Consider the following 19,402-nt stretch of genomic DNA (forward strand, 5'->3'; position numbering starts at 1 on the left):
TACGAACTTTTTTCTTTCCTATCAATCTCCTGATTTTTAAAAGGACAACAATTATTTTGTCTTTAAGTCTCAATTTTGGTAAGTTTTGTTTCCAAATAATTCTGTTTCATTTTCAAACTATTAAGGAGGCCTATGGGATGCCTATCAGTAAGCAGAATTACTGTTGTACAACATCTGCTATATTTACCATGTGATAAGACTGTCCCTTCAATAGGTTTATGGTCTTGGTGCACTTTATCAAAATCACAATTATATAAAATGTATTGTCTATATGATTTCTAAAATAACTGGGCAAGTAGTACTTATAAAATCACTATTTTGAGTAAATAAGGATCAAAATGTATAATAGATAATATGAAATAGGAAGATAAGGCCCAAAGGAGAAGGGAAAATGGAAGGGGTAGTGGAAGGGAAAGGAATAGAAATGAGAAAAGAAAAAAATGGGAACAAAATTTTTGTAAATGTGGAGGGGTAGAAGGGAGGGAAGGGCAATGGGGAAAAAATAAGAATCAAGATCTAGCATGTAAATGTACAAATTCCCAATGATAAATTTTATCATATTGTATAATTAGAATGTACCAATAAACTTAATGAATTAAAAATCACTTTTGAGTTATGCAGAGCAATTAGTGACTACAGAAGTTATTTAATTTTTATTTTTATTATTAATTATGAACTGAGTATTCACTGAGCGAACCTTCAATTAATTTAGAACCCACTTTTGCCAAGCTGGGAACTAAAACATTTTTAATTGCATTCTTGATTGTTTCTTTGGCTTTTAATAATTCATTCTTCAGTGGGCTTTACCAGGACAGTGGGGGAGAGGAGGAGCCCACTGGTAAACAGCAGATGCCTAGCCTGAGGCAGATCTAATGCATGGATGATGAAGGAGATGGGAAAAGGGAAGCAACAGCTCTTAGAATGACATATTTAAGAGCTGGAGCACATGCAGTCCTTTAAAATTACTGATCATAAGAAATAGTTCCTGCAAACTCTATGCGGCCTTCTGTCTACATCAATTTTGTTGGTAAAGAGAAACAGAGTTCTTGAGTACCTAAAGCTCATAGAAATGTCTGGGATAGAAGGAATGTTCCAGTTAGAATGGCTATGCAATTTGCAGCTCTGGCTTGAGGATAAGATAGGGAGTAGCCAATAGAGAGCAGACAAGGGTATCAGCAAAAACAATAGATAGTTCAGTACATGTCCAAAGTGAGGGAGACAGAATTTGCACTGCCTTAGAAAAGCTGAAATTCCGACCTTTCTGAGAACATGGCTTTCCCAGAAGTGATGTTTTAGCTGCAACAGATGAGCACTTTCTTCAAGAGGCTAGAGTTTGACTTAATTCTGGGTTGGGAAAAGGAAAAAATGAAATATTCATGTTCAAAATGAGTATAAGATTTCTCAGGAAGGTACATGAGATTTTCATCTAAGAGTGCATTGGACCTATCTGAGGAAGACCCATTTGTTGAAGATTGTTGAAATTCCGTTCCCTTTGAAATTTGAGGCAACAAAATCTATTAGTCCTGCATTATGCCAGAGGCAATATCAGCATGCAAGGAGTAAGATTCCTTCTTTGTTCAAAAGCACCTTACAGGCTTTGAGGACTGATGACTAGATGAAAGGCACTAAACAATGGTATATGTACTTAGCATAGAGTAGACAATTGGCTAATGCTGTATTTCTGGACTAAGCTGAAGCACATTAAATTATCTAGTCATTCTAGACAGATAGCAGCACTTGTGTCTGGTACTTTCCACTCTTCAGAGATGCACACTGAGATCTTGTGGTTGCTGTCCTCAGAAGCTGTTGCCATTTGCTTTCAGGAGGCTTCCTTCTGGCTTTGACTTTTCCCTTGTCTTCTCTCCTAGCCTAGCACCTGGTGCTACAATTCCAGTTTATCTGCCAAAGGAAGCTAATCTGAATGATTATATAAATAAGTTGTATCATACACAAGTGAGATAATGTGTACAAGTTTAGGTCAGAGTACAGAGTGCTTACTGGTCTGTCTCTTATAAGGGTGTGTACCCTTGGATAACTCACCAATTTACAGAGCCCAGATTTTCTCATCTTTGTAGAGCAGTGATCCCAGCTACTGTGTAGGTTTTGCTGGGCCACTACCGTGGGCCCACCCAAAGTGGTCAGTCTTGAGTCACTTATCATGGGCTGTCACTTAGAATGGTTTGTTTGCATAGAAATTCAAGTCCTTTGCTGCTGAGTGTGGGGAAGAGCAAACAAAATGCAAATTATAGCAATTATTTCACTTTACCTGTCATGGAGCCTTGGGAAATATAGGTTACATATAATAGGAGGGTAATATTATTTTCTTTATAAGGTTATTAGAAAGATTAATCACCAGCCACAGAATCTTAACACTGCCAAACATTTCTTAAATCTATTTTGCAACTGAAATGATTAAGGAAAAAATCCTTTTGTTGATAGTAAAAATAAGAGGCTTAGGGTAAAGAGAAATAATTTGGAGTATGTATTCCTAACCTAAGGTGGAGGTCACATATTCTGCATTCATCTTAGTGGTGACCTTAGCTGCCAGCTCTTGATACCTTGAGGCACTGACTCCATCCTCTACAGTATCTAATAAAGTGGCTTATTATATTAGAAGCTCAATATAGATGTGTCAAATGAGAAATGAATACAATTATAATTAGAAGTGCAAAACAGGAATAGCATTACTCTGCTCACTGTGGTCTTATTTAGTAGCCCACAGTTTGGAAAAGCTCAGCTCCCAGGGTGCAACATTAATTAACAAACAGCCAAGTGCTGAGTTCAGGAACAAGAAGAAGCCAATTATAGCTCTGCTGCTGGTGAGGCAGAATTTTCATCCACATAGAGGCCTTGAATAAGTTTTGGAAATTTCCATTTTATAAAAACAACCTCAGAGAATCATAGGAGACAGGGGAGTTTGTTCTTTATCCTTGACAGTGGAGTTGTGACCTAAAATAAGTTCTTACCAGCCTGATGTAAAATCTGTTTACATTAGCAGGCCACTTCCCAGTGCTCAGTAGGAAAGATCAGATAGACGCTGTGGACATTAAACTCCTACCTCATAATGACTTAAGTGTAATTTGATTATAGTTTTGGGCAAAAAGAAAATGTGTAATTAAATTAGTACCACTCCAGGTACTTACTCACATGACCTAAGTTTTGAACTCAGGGAAGTTTGACCTCCTCTGTAGATTTCCTACATCTCACAGACCACCACTTTTGGTGTCTATCTGTTACTGATGGATTTGCACTTGGCACCCTCTTTGGGATCTCTCTGTCATTATTTACTCTTGTTAAATCCATTTATCTTTAAACATCTGACTAAGGATCTGAGTTTTCAGTGGTCTTTGCAACCCTGAGCAACTCTAAAAACATAGACCTTTTGTCAATTATTAGTTGTATATTGGCAAGAGCTAGATCCCAGTAGCACTACTTTCCTGACTAACATAAAAAATGCAGCAAGAAATGACCTTGAGCTAGGAATACAAATTCTAATTGTTTCTTTAAAAATTACATGGAGAATTCAATGGAGATTACTAAGACTCATCTATATGCATTCAGGCCCCATGAGAGAGAGGGAAGACACTATACAGAACTTTCTTTGATATATAATAATGCCAAAAAACCCTCAAAGGAGCTAGTGTTCTTGTCATCACTGTCTGTTAGGGGCCAAGGATGGGGTTGAACTAGGACAGCCAGAGTCTGATATAACTCTGTGATCCAGAGAAAGAGATGGGATTCCAGCAAGGAGTTGGGACTGGTGTGACAGTAGTGACCAGAGATGGCTGAGCAGAGCAGAGAAGATACCATATTCTATGATGACAGAATCATAGGGATCAGAGATGAGAGACAAAGGAAGCAGGACTGCAGCATGTGTCCTGGAACAACCAGGGAATGGAATGAGTGATACAAGCAATATACCCTTTTTAAATTCCTGTGGTTGCTAGAACAAATTATTACAAACTTAGTTTTCAAACCAATATAAATTTGTTTTGTGATTGGTCTGAGGTACAAAGTGCATTTCACTTGGCTGACATCAAGTCGATAGCAGGACCATGCTCCTGGAGGGGCCAGGAACAATCTGTTTCCCTGCCTCTGCCAGCTAACAGCAGCTGCCCACATTCCTTGGCCAACGGATTGCTTACATCAAGTCTTTCTGAAGATGTCACCTCTCTAATTTTACCTCTGAATCTATTTTCCACTCTTTCTTTTTTTTTGCCATTTTTGTCTATTTTTAAAGAGAGATATCCTTAACTTTATATTCTAATCTTATTAAATGTCTTAGCTTTTGAAATTTCAGTTTTCTTTTGCCATAATATCCTAGTACTATGGATAGAATACCTTTTCTAACCCATTTGAAACTGTTAATGCTACTATTATTTCACTTTCAAATCTTTCTTCTTTTCTGTGGACTACCTCTGCAGACTTCTACATAAATTGTATTCATTCTGTAACCTCATAGAATCTGGTGTCCTCAAAGTCTATCACATACTTCTTTATTTTTTTCCCCATAATTATCCTCCTGGGGGTTGGGGGGGTGTCTATAACAGCCATAAAACAAGGAATATTTGGAATACTGAATTTGAATACCCATTGTCTGCCCCTAAAGAAAGTTCAAATACAGTCTATTGATACACATTTAAACAGAGAGAGAATATGCTATGAGCTGCATTTTTGTGTTCCGTTTCAGCCAAATTCATCTGTTCAAACCAGATCTTCCAAGGAGATGGTACAAGGGATGGGGGTCTTGGAGGAGATTAGGTCATATAGGCAGAACCCTCAGGAATGGATTTACTGCCCTTACAGAAGAGATTCCCAGAGACCTCCCTCTCTTCCTCCCCACGTGTGGAATGGTGAGAAGGCTGAAACCTGGAGAAGCAGGCCCTCACCAGATACTGAATGTGCTTGTGTTTTGATCTTGTGAACCTCAGGCTCCAGAACAGTGAGATATAAATTTCTACTTATAAGATACCAAGCTTATAGTATTTTGTTATAGAAACCTAAACAGAATAAGTGCACACTGACAAAAGTCAAGAAAAATACAATGTGGTAAAAACAAAATCCTGTCAGTGATACAGGACAGATAAATCATCTTTGCCTGGGAAGAGACTTTGGCAGGCTTTTTAGCATAGGGACTCATTTTGAACTAGGAGATTTAAATGGGATGGGTAGGGAAAGGGTAGTAAGGGCAAAGAAAAAATGTGAGATAATGACAAGATGAAAATAAAGTGTTTGTAGATGGGGAGGGGAGGAAGGGGTGAAGGGAGGGCAGGGGTAAGGGGAAAAAATGAGAACCAAGACTTGTCATGTAGAGGTACAAGATCCCAACAATGAATGTAACTGTACTGTATCCCTAAAATGTACCCATAAACTCAATTAAAGCTGAAAAAAATGTTTCAGTGACAGGGTAGAATTCTTAATCATCAGGAGACATTAAGACAGGCAGTAAGAAGTCTTTAAAAGGTACTGTTGATTTGGTAAATGATAAGAAGTTATAGGTAGTATAGTGTTTGGCTATGAGAAGAAATGTTTATTTTCAGAACCAAGACCAATAGCAGTTATGTATCCACAGCAGGTTGTTGATTCACAAAGATGCAGTTATTCACTTATTTCTGAAATGTTTCAGGTTGCACATTTTTCTTACTCTTTCACTGTGACTCTGTCAGTCCATCTGTCACTTCCCTTTTCCTTAATGACTGTGCTTGCCCTATCTTTCATTACTCAGTAACTCAAAGAGATGGGCTTAGCAGGACAACACTCAAATAGAACAATAGATACAAGGTTTGCTGAGTCAAAAGGAAACAGGGAAGAGTAAATCAAACATATATTGATGAGCTTTGTAGTTGTAATTCTCATCTACACTGGTTGAAGTCTCGCTGGATTCCAGAATTGGCTGAGAGTTTCATAAGAAATCATTAAGATAAAGAAATTTGTTTCTAGAGGCTGTTCATGGACTAATTATATCATGGTCTTTAGCCCTGGTGCTCCAAAAGCCAATATATTTAGTACATTGGGCTAGTACCAGCTTGCTTAGGTCTACAGAATCAACTCAACAGGATTTCTTCCTTAGGTAGAAACAATGTTACAAGCCACCAGGTGGAGTGGGGGACCTTGTGCTTTGTTTGGTTGAAGTTTTACAGCAGAATATAATTATATATTTGATATTTGTTAGATAATCAAGAAAAATAAGACAAGTTGGCCTGATAAGAAAAAAAGAATATTATATACTTGAATTTCTTCTTAGAAAACTTGTATATATCCCAGAATTTCAACTGACATTTGCCACTGTGTCCTTGTTTGTTATAATCAATACCTTTCTTTCAATTTCTCAAATTAGGAATTTCTGAATTGTTTTTCATTCTCTAATTCCTTATTTGCTTTTACTCAATTAATCTTTGCCTCTTCCTGTTTTTACAAATTTTCTCAAATATGTTCAAAAGACTCTTAGCAAGCACAGCATAGGTTCCAAGCTCTTCAGGTTAATACACAGAGCTGGACCAGCACCCAGCAGAAGGTGGAAGATGGAGGTCCAGGACAGCCGCTCAGAGATCCATTCTCCCTCCAGCCTGCCTGGGCCCAATCTGTGAGGACTGGGTAGCCACGCCCTTGCCCCACCTGCGCGATGACCAGCACCCAGCAGAAGGTGGCAGGCAGAGTTCCGGGACAGCCCCTCAGAGACCTGTTCTCCCTCTGGCCTGCCTGAGCCCAAACAGTGAGTCAGTGGGTAGCCACACCCTCAAGCCCCCTCTCCCCACACCAAGACCAGAACCCAGCAGAAGGTGGAAGGCAGAGGTCAGGAACAGCCACTCTGAGATCCATTCTCCCTCCAGCCTTCCTGAGCCCAATCTGTGAGGGCTGGGTAGCTACCCCTTTGTCCTGCCTGTGCTGTGAACAGCACCCAGCAGAAGGTGGAAGGTGGAGGTCCAGGACAGCCGCTCCGAGATCCATTCTACCTCCAGCCTGCCTGAGCCCAATCTGTGAGGACTGGGTAACTACCCCTTTGTCCTGACTGTGCTGTGGCCAGCACCCAGCAGAAGGTGGAAGGTGGAGGTCCAGGACAGCTGCTCCGAGATACATTCTACCTCCAGCCTGCCTGGACCCAATCGGTGAGGACTAGCTTGCCCTGCGGTTGCCCCTGCAACACCCCCATCCTTGCCCCCACACCCGGCCTGCTGATTGTTTCTGTCCTTGGATCCACTCTGCAGAGGCACAGGTGGTCATAAAGAGCATTTTTCTGAGCTCCAGACTTTGAACATCTTTAAAGAAAGGGCAGAGGAAACCTATAGTAGAACTTTGTGGAGTTCAACCCTGCAGGAGGTCAGGGAACTCAATTTGGGCCTTGCAGCCCAAAACCAGGCTGTATCTCAGGGATCTGGTATCAGCTAGCTGAGATCAAAGGACTTCATTCTGCACATGTCTGAACATGTTGTATACTATGACAACAGAGACATAATCTGAAAGAGACCCTTCAACTCTTTTTTTCTTTCTTTTCCTCATTCCACTCTGCAAGTTCTTTCTTTTTTCTCTCCTCTTATTCCACCTCAGTCTCTTGCTCCACCATATTATTCCTCATCGTCCTTTCTGTTCCTGCTCCTGCCCTAATTCAAATTTCTTCTTTTATCGTTTTTTCTTTATGTTCTTTTCTCCTCTCATTTTACTTCACTCAAGGATTAATAGTTCCAAAGGAAAGTGAGCCCTATTACTGTTAAGTTGTTGTATTCTTAGCCTTTTCATTGCACTCTATCTTTCCCTTTTCACTTTAACAGTTTCCTAAAGATTGTATGGTCATTCTATGTCCTCTGGCTTCATTTGAAACCTTCTCCAATTCTTTTACTTATCTATTACTCTCATCGTAACTCTGTCTAAGTGCCCATCCTAAATGGCAAAGATGCTATATTGAAGAGTTTATTCACTGAAAACATATTTTGGGCTGCTTCTTGATTTTAATTTAATTTGCATGGATTAAAGGTGATAGATTAATGACTAACTCAAGTGGTCAGTTTGTAAGTTGTGCTTGATCCTATTGTGTTGCTGATTGTATCAATTGGGCTAAAGGATTGTGATTGATTTAATTAGTTGTCTTCTCTGATATTATGAAAATGAGAATGCATAGGAGTCATTAGAGACTAAAAAGCTAAAGTGCAAACATATCAGGAAGATTTAAGTAATAACCTGGGAATTAAACCAAGGGCAACCCAACAACAAAGATAAAAATGAGAAAAAAAGTAAGTAAGACACAAAGACAGACTTCCAGTTCACCAATGGCAAATGGTAGGGCAAATGAGGATGAAAAGTCTGATAGTGAACCAGCAGGACACCCTGAACCCCTAGCACAGGAAGAAAAAAAAATCATTCAGGCTCTAGAAAAATTCAAAACAGAAATAATTTCCCAGATAACCATAGAGTTGTTGAGCAAAATGAAAGTCGTGATTAGAGACTCTAGAACAGAAACTGAAAAAAAAAAAAAAAAAAAAAAAAAAAAAAAAAAAAAAAAAAAAAAAGATGAGTTCAGGACCATGATAGAAACCATGAAGGCCCAGCATAAGAAAGAAATGGAAACAACGAATGCCCAACATAGGAAAGGAATGAAATCCATAAAACAGATTCAAACAGATATTCAGAATATTAAAAACTCCATTGAAAGTGCTCTCAGCACAATAAAAGAATGTGAAGATAGAATCTCAGCTATAGAAGCTAAGATTGCAGTAAGTGATCATAAAAAGAGAGATCTCTTAAAAACAGTAAGGGATCATGAGAAATCGATCCAACAATTCCTAGATGATGAAAAGAAGAATAACATAAGACTGATAGGAATCCATGAAGTAGCAGGAGAAAATACAAATAACTTAAAAAAGTTGTTCACATAATTAATGACAGAAAACTTCTCAAACAGAGGGGAAAAATTTGACATACAGATAAGTGAGGTATATAGGACTCCAACTAGTCACTATCGAAAAAAAGAAACTACACCAAGACATATACTAATCAAGATCCCAGAAACTCAACACAAGAACAAAATACTACAAGCAGTAAGAGAAAATCACATGCAAAGGAAAGCCCATCAGAATCACAGCAGACTTTTCAACACAAACCCTCAAGTCAATGAGAGCATGGAGTGAGATATTTCAGGTCCTAAAAGAAAACAACCTCCAACCTAGACTGATGTATTCTGCAAAACTCTCTTTCAAAATGGATGGGGAAATAAGATACTTCCATGACAAAGAACACTTGAGAAACTTCATGAACACCAAACCATCACTACAAGGAATTCTAAACAATATCCTAGAAAAGGACAGTGAAGGTCACAACACCATGAGGCCCAACATAGCAAATCAAATAGGCAAGGCAAGAAAACAAAAGGAGAGGGGGGGAAAGTAAAAAGAGTCAACAAAAGAACAATAACATGACAATAATGTCAGTATACATCAGTTATAATCATCAATATTAAAGGCCTCAATTCACCAATCAAGAGAAACAGACTGGAAGAATGGATTAAGATGCAAAATCCAACAATATGTTGTATACAAGGAACACAGTGTAAAAAGAAGCCCACAGGCTGAAAGTGAAAGGATGGAAAACAATTGTCCATGTGACAGGAGCCCAGAAAAAATCAGGGGTAGCTATTTTATTCACAGACAAAGTAAATTTCAAACCAAAACTGATTAAGAGAGGCAAAGAAGGCCACTACATCCTTATAAAGGGAACAATTCAAGAGGAAGAGATGACAATCATAAAAATATATGCATCAAATATTAATGCCCCAACTATATAAAACAAATATTAAGTAACATGAAAAACCAAATAAGCACTAATACAATTGTAGGTGGGGGATCTAAATACCCCACTATCACAAATAGACAGATCATCTAGGCAGAAAATCAACAATAAAATACTAGAACTGAACCAAGCTTTTAAACTCATGGACTTATGAGACATCTATAGAGTGCTGTATGTGCACCTATGTTTACAGTGGCACAATTTGTAATAGCTAAAACTTGGAAACAGCCCATTTGCCCATCAGTTGGTGACTGGATAATGAGGATGTGGTTTTTCTATAAAATGGAATACTTCTCAGCCATAAAGAATGAAAAATTAGTCATCTATAGGAAAACAGACACATATTGAGGATATACTCCTAAGTGAAATAAGTCACACGTGTAAATACCAAATAATTTCTCTGGTGTGAAAAACTATAATGGTACATAAGATCCTAATGAGATAACTGACAATGTGAAATAGGAAGAAAAGGGTAAAGGTGTAGGGGAAGTGGGAAGGGTAGGGCAAAGGAAATAAGGGAAAAGAAAAAAAATGATAAAATGAAAAAGTGGAAATAAAGTATTTGTAAACAGGGAAGGGAGGAGGAGGTAAAGGGAGGGCAGGGATAAGGGGGAAAAATGAGAACCCAGACCTGTCATGTAAAGATACAAGATCCCAGTGATGAATGTAATTGTACTGTATATTTAAAATGTACCAATAAACTCAATGAGAAAAAAAAAAGAGTTCATGACAGGTTAGACCAATTCACCTTTGCATAAGCATAGAATCATGTGTTGCATATTGAAGGTACATAACAAAACAGAGAAGAGTAATTCAAACCTGTATGATGAACTTCGCAATTTTAATTCTCATCTATCACTGACAGAAATCTTGCTGGATTTCAATATTAGTAAATTACAGATTTTATTAATTTTTAGTAAAATAGCATATATAGAATAAAAGGATAATATGTAAATATTGAAAATATTTAAAATGCCAGTTATTGACTTGTTTAAAGTTATAACTACACAGATTCATAAATGGAAATATGAGTTAATCACCCTTTGATCATTTGTATTATTACTCAGTATATTTACATATAACACACCCACAGCAAGTAAGCCATTCAAAGTCTATAAGCCTTTGAGGTTTAAAATTATTAAAATTTCAGCATCACCTCCACATATAAATGCAGAGCTACAGTATTAGATGGTTCATCCTGCTATGAAAAAAATGAGCTCCTTACTCCATGGAATAACTTAGTTTAGTTCATTTACATCCAGGAAGCAAACTCACTAAAGATTTCATGCTGACAGCAATAATAATTTCATTTTGCATATATATAATTTAAAGATGCAAAGTTATTTATTACATCACTTTGAGCCTCAGATATTATATGATGTTGACAGTCAATATGATTTTGTATTTTATAGAAAAGAAAATTTAATTTTAGCAGAAATAGAGTATTTGCCCATGATGACATAACTAAGAAGTAAGAGAAATATGATCTACACTGGGTCTCTAGGCTCATGGCTGCATATATAAGATGAAAAACTAATTTATATTTTATTTCATAAACTGGAGATATACATAGACACACCCACTGATAGAAACAATTCCTTGCTTCTGTAGTATTTCAGCTTAATGAAAGATTTTAATAAATGCTTTGAAGGAAAACAAATGTAAGTTAAAGCATCCCAGAACTGTGGGAAACTGAGAAAGGAAGACCGCAAATTTGAGCCCAGCCTGGGGAACTTAGTGACTTAGGGAGATCCTACCTCAAAAGAAAAAAATAAGGTTGAGGATGTAAGTCATTGTGAAAGTTTATTAATACTTGGAAAAATAATATTTGCAAAATACTGAGTCCACTGCACAAAGCAAAACAGCAAAATTTGGCAAAGTCTCTTCAGGGAATTTCTTAGGAAATATTGGGTCTCATTCCTTTTAAACTATGATTGAATAATAACACAGCTTGATGCTTTCCTAGTTAGCCTTTTTGAATGATTTGAATAACAGGAACAGAATAAATGGATAACAATATTTATTTCCAGTTTATTACCCCTGTATTATATGGAAAATGTGTCAGTTTGGATTTTCATTGTGATACTGATGTTTGGGAGGTGGTCTTTGACTGTGAAGCTCTCCTCTGGACTTGGCTGCCTATTCCAGGGACTTTTCTAAACCATGTGAAAAGAATAAATGTGAACCAGTCAACATGGAACTGGCTGCAACTCCCACTTGCTGTTTCTTTGCTGGCTAAATCTCCACCCCGCCTTTAACCTTGCAAACCACTAATCTAATTCCCTTTTAAAGCTGAAAATGAAGTTTTTCTTCTAAATGGTATGTGCAGTTTCTCTCTTACCTCAGCATTGGCTGTGTTCTGCATTGCAATTGTACTGTAGTTCATAGTAATAAAGTTTAAAGAAATGCTATTGTCTTCAGAGGATCCCCATCGTTGTTTAGGTACATACTCTCTGCTCAGGATGCCAAAAGAATTCTGGAGGTGGGGAGAATATGTTGTGCTTATAAAACTGAACCAGGTCTCATAGAAAGAGCATTTTCAGCATAGAATTGCAATCGTGCTATAAAATTAGAACTGCTTCTCCAGGAGAAACAGCCTTTATTGAAGTAAAAATTCTTTCAGGAGAATTCCAGGTTTGATATAAGTTTTAATTAAGTTTCTCAAAAGCTGGAACTCATTTATTCTTCCCTCTGTCTCCCATGTAGCAAGAAGGTGCACAGCCGGATATTCACTGCGATCTAGCTTTGAATCCTAATTCCAATTTCAGTTTTATGTCAGTTTGGCTTATTCCTTGGGTTTTTCTGAAATTATTTGCTTGAGTATCATCAATATCTACTTTTTGCCCCCATTTTCACTATGTAAATCTCTCTAGATATAGCTATTAAGAAGTTTGAGCTATCTCCTCTCAATACTGGATTGCAGTCAGTATTTTAAGTCTAAATTAAACAAAATGAATTCCCTAAACAAATTAAATTCCAGTATGCATTCATCTCTTACCCTGACTGGAGATAAAAAGGTGATAAAAAAGGAACCTTAGGAAAATGATTCTAGCAGCAGTACTATGAAAAGCATGGGAGCTTCTCAATGATTATCTGACCAGTGAAACCCATGCACCATGAAAACTTTCCACCAACTTTAAAATCCCAACAAACATTTCATTTTGCATCCAAACTTAAAACAGACTATTAAACAGAGTACACTTTGTAGGAGGTAAAACTCTTTGCACTTCTTTACTTAAAAAATGGAAATAAAGTGTTTGTAAATGGGGAGGGGAAGAGGGGGTGAAGGAAGGGCAGGGACAAGGGGAAAAATGAGAATCAAGACCTATTATGTAAAGGTGCAGAATCCCAATGATGAATGTAACTGTGTTTGTATACCTAGATTGTACCAATATCCTCAATAAAAAAGAAAAAAAATTTTTAGGGAAGGGGAACTTTGGAGACACCATAGTGTACAGATCAGTTTAGAATTGCCAAGGAAATTTTCAAGTCATAGAGTTAATGCCACACACTGTCCACATATTGTGCCCAATCTGTACTTCATGCTACCAGGCCTGTCCCAATGGAAAAATTAATTTGGATCAGTAGAACAAAGAGGCTTTAAATACACCCTTATATATATTATGCCTCTGACTTTAACTATGTATTTATTGACTATAAATTTTATCTAATGGCACAAAACGCATACACTAAAATGTAACAGTAGCTGTATTTGCTGGAGGTCAGGTTCTAGGTACTTAAATCCCACTTAGGTTTCCACTTGGAATGTCTGATAGTAGAGAACACTGAGAAAGGGGCTTGGACTTCAATATGTACCAGCTATATTTAAAAACAACACTTAGAGTCTTATATAGAAACTAATAAAAAAACCCCTTAATACATATGTGTTTTGCTTTTAATTAGCCATATTGATAAACAGACTTTAATTATTTTCTGCTATCTGTGAGCATGTGGGTAATTATTATGATCCTCTTATGTTTTCCAAATGGTTACTGCATCAGGATGGTGTATTTTTTGCTTAAAATTGAAAAGTAGATTTGAATTTGTTTTAGAAAAGAAGGAATACCAAAGAGAGTGAATGCCATATGCACCAAGATGGCCTCTTACTTCCAATCTAAATCACATTTCTATATAAAAGGCTTAAGCTCAAATAATCTTAGAACTGGAAGTGAGATGATGGTATCCAGACCTCTACATATGAAGAAACTGAAACCTAGATAAACTTGGTCAAATCCACGCAGGGGAGAAAGGAGAATAGCAAGAAGAAGAAGAAGAAGAAGAAGCAGAACTCAGGCAGTCCTCCTAATACTGACTCTAAGTACTTGAATACTTGGGAGTTTTAGGATGAAAGCCTGAGTTCTGGAGTCCCCAAATGGGCCAGGCTTGGCCACCAGCTCCAGAATGCCAATTGAGGAGACCAGCAGAGGTGAAAGTCAGGACAAAGCTTTAATCAGCATGGCTACACTGGGAAGTACAAATGAAGAAGTTCACGATGTGTCTTCAAGGGTTGACAGAGAGGAAAAGGTTTTAAATAACTGGGGACAGAGGTAAATACTGAGGCTTTGCTTAGCTGAAGTGGGGAGCATAGCTGGCAGAGTAGAAAATATGGGTTTACCAAACCATGAAGGACTTCCACAAAATAGTTTCCACCTATATACCCTACCCATAAAGCAAATCTTAATGACAGTGGAGAGTTAATGTTCATAGTTCATAATAGCTATATTTTATTCACATTATTTTACTATGATTGGTATTCAATGAAAAATTATGTTCTGGGTGTTTTGCTTTATATTTCCTTTAAAATGTATATTTTAGTACAAGTATAATATAAAGGCACTTGGCCTGGTTATTGCCCATTGCTTCTAGATCCACTTCTGGCCCTGTCCTCATTCTGCTCTGTAGTTTAAGAGGTTGAATCCTATAAATTATACCACCCAAGCTTTCTTACCAACTGGTTTCCAGTTAGTGTTAGCGACAAACAAAAACTGAAAAAGACAAAAAGGCAGGATGAGATGAAATGCTCAGTTCTTCTGCCCATTTCTTTCTATTTCAGGCAGTATTTCCAAGAAGCTGTGTTTGTCCACTGTTCTGGCTCCTACCCAGGTAACTCAGGCTCTGGAGCTTGTATAAAACTGTATTCTGCCTTTGTGCCTTCAGCCCTGCTAGTAAAAGAAGGAACATCCTGGCTTAGGTTTCTTGACTCTTGTTGGTACTTTCAGCTCTTCAAAGATCTTCATGGTAATGAGTTCTCAGCATTAAAAATTTCTTCTGGAATAAATGATATATAATTTTTCATATGGATTGGAGCCTGATTATTATCATTGTTGTCTTTGAATTAGCCTTTTTATATGAAAATGAAGAAAAGGCAAAAATATGTATAGATATAGAATGGTGAGGGGTTGGAGTAGTACTATTTATCAAAAGCATGAATAAATCTTCTAGGAGGCTGGAAATATTCTATATCTTGATCTGAGGGTGGTTCCATGGTCATAATCATATACATATATATATACATGCCACATTTCCATTACATGTACATTGACATTTTAGGGTTTTTTTCCCCCTGTTACATTTATTGGTACATTTTAGGTATACAGTACAGTTACTTTCATCTCATTGGGATCTTGTACCTTTACATGATGTATCTTGGTTCTTGTTTTTCCCCATTCCCCTGTCCTCCCTTCACCCCCTGCCCCCTTCCCTATTTACAAAGATTTTGTTTCCATTTTTTCCTTTCCTCATATTTTTCATTTTCCTGTCTTTAATTTTACTTTTTTTAAATTTGCAAAATATGCTTTTTTTTTTTAGAAGGATCCCTGGGCCCTATGGGTATGCACATCCTTTTCAATCTTGGGTCACACACAAGCAAGGTATCTCTGTTAGGAAAACATTCTACCTCAGCATGTTTGTTTTTGTTTTTCCCAAAAGCCAGTGAAATCTGTACGCCCATTTTCCTTCTATTTATGACGACTCCTCTTACCTGAATAGTTTTCCCTCACTAGAGCCCTATTCATTATTAAACATCCGTAAGGCGGTTCCTAAAGTTTACATGGACCATGACATGGAATTTTAGACAAATATTGTTCAATGAATTGTATTTTCAAATTAAATTTAATGAACTTTTTTGATAACTGTGAAGTGTCTACTAATTTACCAGGATTTAAATGTTTACCAGCTTTTAGCTTTTTAAGATCTAGACCTTTTTTAGGTGATTCTAAAAATTTGGTGACTATTAAATAGGAAATTAGTTCTAAGCTATTTTTTATTGAAGATTGCAAACATACTTGACAACAAGAAAAGAAGATACTAAATAAAAATTTCAAATATACATATATATGACGGCAAAAAAGGATATGGAATAAAAATTTATGCAACACAGACTGATAATCCAAATACATTATTAGTTTAATATGATCTTCAAACATTATATGTTTTTTCTCATTTTCTTTTTGTATAACATTTTTGAAATATTGTATTTACAAATAAAACAAAGTTTCATATTATAGTTGAGAAACTATAAATAGGAAATTATTCTAAACTATTATTTTTTTGTTTTCACGTTCCTTATTCATATCCTTAAAAATCCCATGCCAGCCTTGTCTCTAAATTCTCTCTAACACTGTCTACTCTTCTACAGTTCTTAACATCATTTGTCAATACGCCTACTGTCTTTCTTCTCAACAAATCATCACCTAAATATTTCTTCTTTATTACTTGATATGGTTTATCTCTATTGTGTATTTTAGGCACTTTCTGTTTTAAGTTAATTTGAGAAAAAATCATAAAAAATTCTATGTTAGTGAAGGTAATGGAAACAATGATGTCATTAAAAATAAGATACTGGCATTATTAACAGCTGTGAGAACTTAAGCAAGCCACATTGATAAAATTTCTTGAACAATATTTTTATAAGGTCAAGGTGCTTCTGATGCAGAAATTACCTTTAAACTATTATTTTTAGTTTAGTGGCAGTGTATGGACATATTGGTTCTACTGGCTGTGAATATATACACAACCTATCCTATATTTAGTTTCACACAGGCCACAATAATTTATCTTTCTTAAAATATGAAGACACTTAATTAGAAATTTAAAAGAACCTTAAAAATTATGTAGGCTACCTTATTTTCAAATCTTTTTTTTTCATTAAGTGTTTTGGTACTTTTAAGATATTCATCATTGGGATCTTATACCTTTACATGACAGGTCTTGGTTCTCATTTTTTCCCCTTACCCCTGCCCTCCGAATCTTTACAAATGGAAACAAACACACCACAGAATTATAAAGCCGTTATGTCATTTACATTATCATATGAAGCTAAGCTAACATTGCACTGATTTTTTAAAAATTTATTTCTACACTTGAGAGAAACTTAGCCAAACATCCTGTGTAAAGTTATATTCCTGAAGTCTCCCATAGTCATCTGGAATTGCCAGTCTAATCCAGGCGTAAAATTCTAAGTACTATAATTTCAAACTTCTCTTTGAGACTACAGCTGACTCCCCTCGTCCACTAAATGTTAGTAAATCAGCAGATAGAACCAATTAATTTGCTTAAAATATCTTCCTCCTTAATTTGTCCCAAGAGAAAAGAAAATGAGATTCTTTGACCTATTAAGATGATTTAACAATTTGGTCTTTATCATCTATCTATCTATCTATCTATCTATTCATTTATTGATCTATTACTTGATAGATTTTATGGTATTTAGAAGATGGGGTGTAAAAAGATAAGGAACCAGATTAATGGAAGTAGTATTTGGAATATTAAACACCAGATATCTAAAGAGTGCTATGTATACTGAAATGAGTCCTGAATATCTTTTTCTTTCTTTCTTCCTCTAATTTTTCTTTCTTTCTTTCTTTCTCTTTCTTTTTCTTTTTTCTTTCTTTCCTTTAGAGGCTACAAAATTAATCATAGAAATGAAATGGACATATAGTATATCTATTTGCATTTCAAAATAGCACATGACAAAACAACATGAACTTTTAATATTAATTATGTTATAAAAATCCAGAGCTATCTACTGAAAACAGTGCTTTCCAGATTGTCTGACTATGGAACCATTTTCTGCAAAATATCTAATAAAATCTTTAAAAATTTGGACTGGGTACAGCATTGGGAAACAATAGTTTAAGCCCAGACAATAATGATACTCTCCACTGGACAGGCAGCCTTTGGCACACTGTGTTGTTAAAAATTTTTTTAAAGAAAATCAGACAAACTATAATTATTTTCCAAATGAGGACACAAGAGTAATGAATTATATAAAGACATACTGTAAATGGACTAATTTAGAATTACAGATACCTTTAGGAGTATGTTTGTTCTAAAAGTTATTTTCAGAATTTTCAATGAGTGTCACATAGGGAAGGAATTGGATGCATTCCGCTTAGGCAATCTCAAATACAAGTACTATCGAGAGCCATAGGGATGCAGACTTTGGCTGAACATAAATTTCTGTGAGAGCACTGGTCCTAGGTTTAACAGCCTGGAATTACACATCAGCCCTGCAGCTCTTCGCTGGGCATCCCTGAACAAAGTATGCAGCTTCTTAGAACTCAGTTTTCTCCTCTGTAGGGTAAGAAAGCTCATGGAGGCACTGCAAAGGGGAAACCCTATATTGAAAAGAATCACAGGATTCCTGGCATATAGTAAGTACTTGATATCTGAAATTACTAGACCATTAGTAACACTAAGAGCTACCCAATGATGAAAAGACACGGAACGTCTAACAGTAATAAATATCTCAATAATTGAACAGTCAAGCACATATTTAATCATTAAGAAAAAAAAATCCGAGAACTTAAACGTGACTCCTCTCCTATCTTTATGCCCTAATACCCAAATATAGAGGAATCCCGGAGTTAAGGAAACATAGCAAACAATGAACCATAACTCATAACTGTGGGGTTCTAGTTCTCATGCTGCTTTTGTTTTGTTTGTTTTTGATATAGGGATCGAACTTGGGACCTTGTGCTTGCAAAGCAGGCAGCAGAACCACTGAGCTAAATCCCTGTTCCTCTCATGCTGCTCTTTGACCTGAGACTTCCTGAATTCTGACAAATCAATCATCATTTAAAGTAATAGAACGGGGGTGGGGGTGGTAAGGTTTTAAAGTCAAGAGACGTGACTTCAGGAAACTCCTGTATAAAACCCAGAAGCAGGTGACAGTATTTTGTCAAAGACTGCAGCAGCTGGAGATTTCTGAAAATGATTCTGAGATAAACAGGTTTATGCTGCCCCGTTTATCCCAGTGTTTTGCCTCTTTAAAAAGCCACTTTCCCACTTGGAATTTAATTTACGGCAGCTGCTGAGAAAACAGGAAGCAATTCCAATGCAATCTGCTTTTATGACTTTCTGATCTTTAGGAGTTTTAAAACAAGTTTGGATTCACCTAACTTGGTTTAATATTTCTATTTATTTTTAATTTTCTTTTAAACTTCAAGGGTTAACAAATCAGTGCAAAATCCTGACAAATACTTAGTAAGCTTTGCACACCCGCTTTGAATGCATATTAAATTCAAAACAAGACCTCCTCCTTTTTTCTTTTCTTTCTACTTCTTCTTCAAATAGAAACTGGTGGGGGTGGGGAGAAAAAGAGGGAACTGGGACGAGAAGGAAA

The 19,402-nt window shown here is 36.5% G+C and overlaps 1 protein-coding gene and 1 long non-coding RNA gene across 5 annotated transcripts in view; one reads left to right on the plus strand and one right to left on the minus strand.

Moving 5' to 3' along the window:
* LOC104849643 overlaps positions 1 to 19,402 on the minus strand; it is a 196,825-nt gene that overhangs the window by 42,214 nt on the left and 135,209 nt on the right. The gene's annotated exons all lie outside the window — the stretch shown is intronic.
* The window catches only part of Hnmt (histamine N-methyltransferase), a 44,578-nt gene continuing 44,071 nt past the window's right edge, over positions 18,896 to 19,402 (plus strand). The window contains exon 1 of one of the 3 annotated variants that reach the window (XM_010606146.3): positions 18,896 to 18,944. The gene's annotated coding sequence lies outside the window, so the exon portion shown is untranslated. Of the gene's footprint in view, positions 19,010 to 19,087; positions 19,264 to 19,402 lie in introns of those variants that run through there. The other 2 variants (XM_010606144.3, XM_010606145.3) reach the window with 2 other exon arrangements.

The sequence above is a fragment of the Fukomys damarensis genome, unplaced genomic scaffold (assembly GCF_012274545.1).
Source record: "Fukomys damarensis isolate Sample0158 unplaced genomic scaffold, DMR_v1.0_HiC HiC_scaffold_29, whole genome shotgun sequence".
NCBI classification, from domain to species: Eukaryota; Metazoa; Chordata; class Mammalia; order Rodentia; family Bathyergidae; genus Fukomys; species Fukomys damarensis.